This window comes from Ambystoma mexicanum, chromosome 5p (genome assembly GCF_040938575.1).
Source record: "Ambystoma mexicanum isolate Mex_15411 chromosome 5p, UKY_AmexF1_1, whole genome shotgun sequence".
In the NCBI taxonomy this organism is placed as follows: Eukaryota; Metazoa; Chordata; class Amphibia; order Caudata; family Ambystomatidae; genus Ambystoma; species Ambystoma mexicanum.
In genome coordinates, this window is record NC_090930.1 from 747,909,398 (window position 1) to 747,918,182 (window position 8,785).

Here is an 8,785-nt window from a genome sequence, read left to right on the forward strand (position 1 = left end):
TTCAGCAAAGAGAGAGGATGGACTATGATCCTCTACTGGGGAGGACCCAGCAACCTGTAATAAAAAGGGAAAACGTCTATTAGAGAGAGGTAGAGACAAAGCCCTGGAGCTTCAAATCAGTCAAGTCATGACTAAACCAGGAGAACAAAAGTTCCTCGTCTGGAGGATGATAGAAGGTCTTGACCAGCAGAAGCCTTGAGGAAGTCTGAGGGTGACGAGCAGAGGGGAAGAAAACTCCAAGAGGGAGAAGCAGGCCAAGAGGGTGGCATGATCCTGGAGGGGTGGACTGGTGAGTTTGACAACTACACAGACTGTTGGAGTATTGAAGCCACAGACGCAAAGAAGAATCCAAAGCAGACGGAACGAGAAACCAAGCTGTCTTAAAAATGCACAAAGTTCCTCTGCTGCGAACAGGCCCAGTTACATTAACCCTCGAAAAGCAAGGTAACGGGCTTATGCACAAAGATTTAAAGAACTGTAGCAACAGGAAAAATAAGGCTGAGGAGGAAAGGCCTGCCAAGGGAACAAGCAGGGGAAACCAGGACTGGGAGAAACCCCCCACAAGAACTAAACCAGTTACTTCACGAGATAGCCAAGCTATATTTCAAGATTGCATACTAAAGCTGAAGAAAGTTATCCAGAAGAAAGGAGTCCTTTCCCTGGTATTTTGATGTTTTCTGTTAGTGGTAGGAACAGGGTACCTTGGAGTTGGACAGAGGTCAGACTATTTCTTTTTTTGGACCTTACAACAGATGACAAGCAAAACATTAGTTAGTTTGGTTAGGGATGGAATCCACTAGGGATAGGAATGCATTTTTTCCTTTATTATTTGATTAAAGAATCGTGAAAGGACAAATAACTGGTCCGTCTCCTCCTTCTGACTTACCACAGTGCATGATGTTTTTGTAGAGGGGCACAATCTTGCCAAATTATTTACAGAGAACTTTACTGTGCTCTTTGAAGGAACCCGTCATGGCAATGCCCACCACTGTTGGAGACTGTAACACCTGTACAGGAGGACCCAAATGTAGCCCGCACTCTAATCGTCCATTTTGAAGTACCAGCAACGTTCATGCCAAAATATGTGACGTATGATGAGCAAATAAACCAGCAGAGAGCTGCAGTGGGGCTCTGTCCAGTACCTATCAGAAGCACAGCACCTATTGAAGCACTGATACCAAGGAAACCATGGACAGTAAGGTATCTATTGAGGAAACCATATCAAAAAATGAAACAAAATGAAGATAGTCTAAGTACAGTCCCTGAAGAAACCAAAAAGGTCCTAATGGAAGGCAAATGGTGACGACACGAGAACCCAGACTGACTCACACACAGAAGAAATGACGACCAGAGAATGACGTAAAGAGACGAAACGCCATGGGCCAGGGATATCGCAGAACAAAGGATACGGGAGAAAAGAATAAAGAGACGAAGGGATGAGGAAATCTGAAGGGCAAATGAACGTAGAGACGCAAAGAAAGAGGAAGAAGATAGGGTCAGAGAAGAAGCGAGAAAGCACAGAGAATTTGATGACGATGTAGAATGTAAGCGAAGACTGAGAGCACGGAATCTCGAATATCTGGAAAGGGAGGTTAAAAAACCTGAGCCAGTAGTAGACTGGGAAGATATAGAAGTATTCTTTCCTGAGTACGATTCTGTTCCAGGCATGTCTAGGGTGAATATCGAGGATAACTTCGACACCAGAAGCATCAGAGATGTTGGTTGTGTGGATTGATGGCATCTAGCATGCACATGCAGAAATCAGGGCATGATGCAAAACGACCAAGGAACAAGAGCAGGTATGGTGAATCCACCTGTCTTATTACAGCAGGGAGGAAATGGAGTTGCACAGAATCACACGGTGCCACAACAAACGCCAGGAGCACAGCAAGGCTTGCAACCTCAAAATTCGATGAGTTTTCCACAAGGACAGTCAACAGTTGCTGATGCAACTGTCACAGACTGTAAGTGCAGGACAGGCTGCGAACCCTGGAATGAGGAGTAGCACTGGTGATGGGGTAGTCCATTTGCACAGGGTTGGACAAAATTATATATGGACTAGGACAGCTCACTAGGAACCCTGATGTATCCTATCAGTGACACCAGACCCTCACGAGGAACCAAGGGTGGATGTTGTTATAGGGGATAAAGAATATTCCTTCATTGTCGACACGGGTGCAACACGTTCGTGTATACGTGAAGGCAAGTTTTCCTTGTCCGGCGATGCTATAAATACTCAGTTTCACAGGAGCTACAAGTCGTGTTCCTTTTACAGACGCACTTTCAGTCTCTGTGAGAAGAGTGGACCTCTATTATATTCACGACAAACCCCAGTCAACGTCTTGGGTCGAGATCACAATGACGAAATGAAACATGAAAATCTCATTCACGGAGGAAGGCATAGTATGTTCAACTCCAGGAATGCACTATTTGAACATATGCAAAATGATTAGAGCATACACAGGACACACAGCTATGAGGGCTGTACCATTAGAGTCCGAAATATTCACGTATGGAATACGTGTGCTAAACCATGAGGACCCCAGTTGAATTTCTATTTCGGCCAAGAATACCTATGCACAAGGAAAAGGGACAAGTATTTCCCTTGGTGATGCACACAGCTGCAATACAAGGGAAAATGGCTTTGATTGATGGGTGTGATGATGAAGGCCGAAAATGGTGTACAGTAATTGCCATTGAAGAAGGGTATAGATTGACTGACGTCACTGATGACGATCTGTTTGACGAGCAAGCAGATATGGAAGAAACAGCAGTTGAGGTAAACCTCACTTTTTGGGTGAAATTTATCAAGAGAAGTGCTGCAGAGAATGATTTTGGCACAGAACCGTCCTGAATATTTCGAGGATGACATGGCCCAGGTGCCTTTCACAGTGTGGACCACAGGCCCCTATGACGTAGGCGTATTGAAAGGAGTCGGAGAAGTGAAAATTAAACTGAAGCCAGGAGCAATTCTTCCAAAAGCACGACAATACCCCATGTCCAGGGAGGCAGATGAAGACAATTTCAGCTATGATGGAGCAAGGCATCTTAGTGACGTCAGAGTCGTCATGCAATACTGCAGTTTACCCTATCAAAAAATCAAAGGGAGGGTCTTGGAGGCTAATTCAAGTTCTGAGGCCGATAAATGATATTGTGGAAGCCGAGTTCCCTTTAGTCCCTAACCCGGCTACAATTCTATGTAATATACCTGTTGAGGTAAAATTTTTTATGGTGATTGACTTGAAAAATGCCTTTTTCTCAATCCCATTGCCCTGAGACTCGCAAGATCTGACGTCATTTATGTTCAGACAAATGCGTCTGAAAAGCACAAGTCTACCCCAGGGATACTGTGAGTCTCCTATTTTCAACAGAGTCTTGCAGATGGACTTAAGCAATATTGCATTGGAACGTGTTGTCTTACAATATGTGGATGACATCTTAATTTGCAGCACGACAGAAGAAAGATGCAGACACGATTCTGTTCAGCTATTAACTATATTGGCTGAAAAAGGATATAAGGTTGACAAAGAGAAGTTACAATATTGTCAACAAGACGTTCTATACATAGGCCAGCTGATCTCACATGAGTGGAAAATAGTAACCCCAGAAAGGGCTGAAGCCATACTGAACACGGCTAAGCCACACACGATAAAACAGATGCAGAGTTTTTTAGGTCTTTGCAATTAAGTCAGGGCATGGGTCTTTGACTACAGCTCATATACCAAGCCGCTGCTACAGGCCCTAAAGAAGGCACAAGTGATGAAAGAAAAGATTGAATGGTCTGAGACCATGGAGGAAGGATTTGCTGAACACAAAAGTGCCATTTGCATGATGCCAGTTTTAGGGATTCCCAATTATGCACAGGAATTTTACCTGTTTTCACACACGAATGGCAGCGTTATGACGGCAGTGCTCACACAGAGAACCATGATGGGGTACAAGCCCCTGGCATATTATAGTGGAAATTTAGACCTAGTGATGAAAGGTAATTTCCCTTGCGAACAAAGTTCAGCTGCTGCAGCATTCGCCATCGAGAAGGCTACAACCAGTGTATTGGAATGCTCAATGACATTGTATGTCGAGCACTCTCTATTTGCTATTCTAGAGAAACCGAAGGGCACACTGACATCTCTGAGAGATTCTGCTTATGAAGTGATCATATCGAATCCATCGATTAAGATAGTCCAATGCAAGGTAGTGAACCAGCTATGTCCATAGCAGAACCAGTCACTGAAGGAGAGCAAATACATGACTGTGCAAATTATGATGAATTCTATGACGAAATTCCCAGAGTGAAAGAAAATGCATTGGCAGAAGGAGAAATTGTCTTCGTTGACAATTCCATCAAAACGATGGACAAAGATATACAGGCGCTGCTGTAATGAAACACACAGCAAATGGAGAATTGTGAATGCTTCTTAGTGCACGATTACCATCTCATTATTCAGCACAGGCTGCAGAATTATTAGCGTTGATACTCGCGATTGAGAATTACGCAGACCAGGAAGGAACGGTGTATAGTGATTCCGCCTATGTGACATCAACAGTACACGCTGGCTTAGTGCGCTAGAAAAGGAGGGGCTACCTCCGAGCGGATGGCATGCAAGTACAGCACAAAGCCTTATTGGACAGGCTGATCAAGGCACTACAGCTCCCAGTGGGCATAGCGGTCGTGAAGTGCGCCGCCCACACGAAAGGGACAGATTTTATCTCACGTGGAAATGAAGCAGCAGACACAGAAGCCAAGCATATGGTATCCAAGAGCGAGACAATCATGGATGTCAATGTCACAAATGTGAATGGAAAAGGATTGTCGCACAGAGTGAACCTGAGTCCTACAATAATATGGGACAAACACAGTTAATGGAACTCCAAGGGGAGGCACCACAGGAGGAGAAAAACCTCTGGAAGCGACGAGGGTGTTCTTAAAACCCCTTTGAAAGCTTGTGGTGACAAGACAGCACTGGTAAACCAGTAATGCCTATAGCCCTGTGAAAAATAGCGCTGGAGCAGTTACACTATCCAGCACACATGACAAAAGAGAATCTTGTGGCAACACTCACTGAAGACTGGTTCATACCTAACTTAGCAGAGCACGTTGAATTTTTTATGGTGAACTGTATAATTTGCCAACAGTTCATCGCTGGATATACACTAATTAGGAGTCATCCCAAGGCCCAATGGACCTGTACAGCACTTGCATGTCGATTACGTCGATATGATTCAAGTATGTAATGGGTACAGATATCAATTGTTGTGATGTGTCCATTCTCTAGATGGATAGAAGCAGGTCCATGTACAGACCCAGAGTCTACCTCTGCACCCACATTTCTAGTGAGAGAGGTATTTCCCAGATGGGGGGTATGTGAAGTCATGAGATCAGATAACGGGACTCATTTTGTAAATGAAGTTTTCGAACAGATTAGCATGTTGCTTGGTATAAAGCACAAATTCTCATCGGCTTATCACCCGCAAGGTAACAGAATATGTGATAAGCTCAACGGCTTATTAAAGGAGAGGATAGCCAAGTTGAAGCTTACTCTAAGAAAGGGATGGTTACACTGCCTTCCTTTGGCACTATATGCACTCGGGAACCAACCCAGTTCTGACCATCATCTCGCGCCACACGAAATAGCCAGAGGAAGAAGAATGTGCACTCCCCTCACACCCCGAGACAGAGCTAGATATGATGCCCAGCCAACAAGAGAAATCTTAGGGTCTGAAAAGCAAAATTACTTCAATTGCATGACATCTTGCCTTACTGTAATTTCAGGCCAGATGCAGTGAGGACGAAAAGGGTGCAGGGCAGCACGGAACACAGAAGGAGCTACGACTGCAGACACAGCTCAAGGACTACATCTTCCATCAATATTCCCTGGAGACACCGTCCTGGTGAAGAACCACATGAGGAACACGTGGGACGAGCCAAGGTTTAAGGGTCCCTTTACAGTGGAAGACTGCACGCCCTCTGCAGTGAAACTACAAGGAAGAAGAGGTTGGATCTTTTTGGGTGATATCAAGTCATGCATCGGAGAAGGCCCCCTGCCTGCACCCCACCACAAAGAGACTACAGGCAACGGGGAAGAACCACAGCATGTGCAGACGCAATCCATGACGAGGAAGAAGGACGCATGACCAGCAGCAATGCAAATACAAGGAACCTTTGTGCAAAAGTTGTGGCTTCCTTTTGGACATTCATCTGAGCCAAAAAAAAGGAGATGGGGGACATAAAAACTGACACTCTGTGCATCCTAGTTGCAGGGTAAAGAAGAAAATTGCACTTAAACCACATCATAGTCTGTTGACTTTGAACTGAGGCACACTGAAGCCTTGATTAGAAAAGAATATGCCACATTTTGATCAAGGACACATAAATTGGAAGAAAATACAGTATCCAGATTCTTTCCACACAGAGACCATGTTCAGAATCACTTACGGTGTCCCACAGTACATCACTAGAGATGTAGTAACATATTTTGATCTATTTCGATCTAGTGCTAAGATCGTACCCATCACTGGTGGGGGAGGCTCACCAGTATCACTGACTTTCTTCAAGATCCTAAAAACAAAAAGACCATAAGGAGGCTGCTTACTGTAATTGCCGGACAGTTCCTCCTACTTCCGGAACACAGAAAGGTAAAACCAAATGTCCCAAGCGGAGGAAGAAGCAAATAGGCTTATTAATGCACTGTTCTTTTGCCTAATTGAAGACTGTCCAGATCTTGTCGGAAGAACTACAGACATATTGATATTTCTTCGAGATCCAGCAAATACAGAACGTCTAAGTATAATCCTAAACAGAATTGTTATCCAAGTTGCTCTTCACGCACACCGAAATTGCAGAAACTGTTCACAGTAAGTGAGAGCCAACAGTCCCACACTTCAGCAAAGGCAGGACAAATGTCCCTGTCACCAGAAGACAGCAGGTTGGCGAGTAATATCTTCTTTCACCTAATCGAGGATTTTCCAGAGCTTGTGGGAGACCTGTCAATGTTGACATCCTCAAATTCATCAGAGACACAGCTAATTCTACGCAGAGGAGCATGCTCTTGCATGGTAACGTGATGCAAGTCGAACTTTCTAACCATCAACAGAACTATTTGAGAAGATTTTAACTTTCCGCCGAGGGACAGATCGAGAGGGCCAGAGATTTCATTTTTTTATTTTATACTGAGAAGGACACAGCATGTCTTCAGGAATGAAGCAGATCAGAGGCATAGATTGGGAACTAATATATTTTGAACATGCACAGTATAGAGACTTACTCAATTATTGCCTAATTTGGTCACTTCCCATAGCCCAGCAAGAGAACTATGTCCAGAAATAAGACATTCCAGTGTTCAGACAAAGGGGAACAATTGTTTCAGTACCTCCAGCTCACAAACAGAACCAACAGAATCCAGAGATAATATTGTTTAGAAACTATATTAAAAGTTAGCATCTTCCAACAGATGATCGAGATGTGAATCTAGAGCAGCAATCTCATCCTCCCTCAGGAGGAGAGACGTCTGTACTTTTCTGGAAGTAAATGCTCTAGCTTGATCTACAGGGGTATTTAAATATTTAAGCATTATATTCATCATTGTTTTACTGTCACTGACAATCAGAACTGCATTTTCTATTGGTGCACAAAGCATTCCAATCCCAGTGCACCCACCTAATATTGCACACATGAAGCCCACAAAGGCACCCAGACCTTACATAGTCATTCTAGTCTCTTAAAGATCTGATAATGGAGTGAGTGAACTTGAGACGGATGTAATTAGCAATGACACACACACACTTGTGGTAATAAGAAAATCAAAATGCTGGAAACCTGGTCGGCAGAGTGTGAATGTAAAAAGGTTACTGACAACCACACGCATGCAAACATTGAATGCACACACGCCAGGCCTAGTGTCAATACCTGCAGAACCACAATCCGAAGCATGGGAGAAGAAGAGACTGTCTACTATGAGAAGTTCCACTACAAGTGAGGTGAAAAGACAAATGGAAAAAGCTGAACTCCTGAAGAGACAAGAGAAGTCAGCGAATAAACCCACTGAGGCAACATTAACAAGCACACATGATCCAATGAAGGGGATGAGTACAAGTCCGACAATACAGCCATATACTGGACCAATGTCAGAGTGGATGATATTCGCATTTCTAACCAGAATAAAAAAGATGCAAGAGGACAAGGAAATAACTGCCAGACTTTTGTCTACCCTAATGGTACAGATGAGAAGACCTGCACCATGGACAAGGATACCCGAGAATCCTCCAGCAAGAAGAAGACATACAGATGCATTCAGGGATGTAGTTATAGCGAACTACATGAGAACCTTAAGGATCAAGAGAAGCATACAAGGAGACGGCCGTGAACTAAAGGACTATTTGGACAGCACAGCTCATTTGGGAAACATCTGGTACCAGCACATGAAAGAAGTTGGAAGACGAAGTTCAGAAGGGGAATGTTTTGTTTGTGCACTCCTACAGTACAGCATGGGGAAGTCCAAGATCTTCGTTTCTGTATAAATTGACGTCCAGACAGTGCACTGCCTTTCACATGTACCAATGTGCAAAACCAGAGGCCAGTTCATGGGTAGTGGCGCCTCACTGAAATGGGCAACTGAAGCAACGGATCGAAATGAAGACGATTATTTCCAGGACATAAAGACAAGAAACAATGGAAAAACAAAACACATTGTGATCAGATATGAGAAGCCTGGTGTTAAAGGAGTGGAAATTAGAAGAGAAGCAGATCAGAAGCTAAATGTCCAAGGAAAAACTCCAGAAGAGGCTC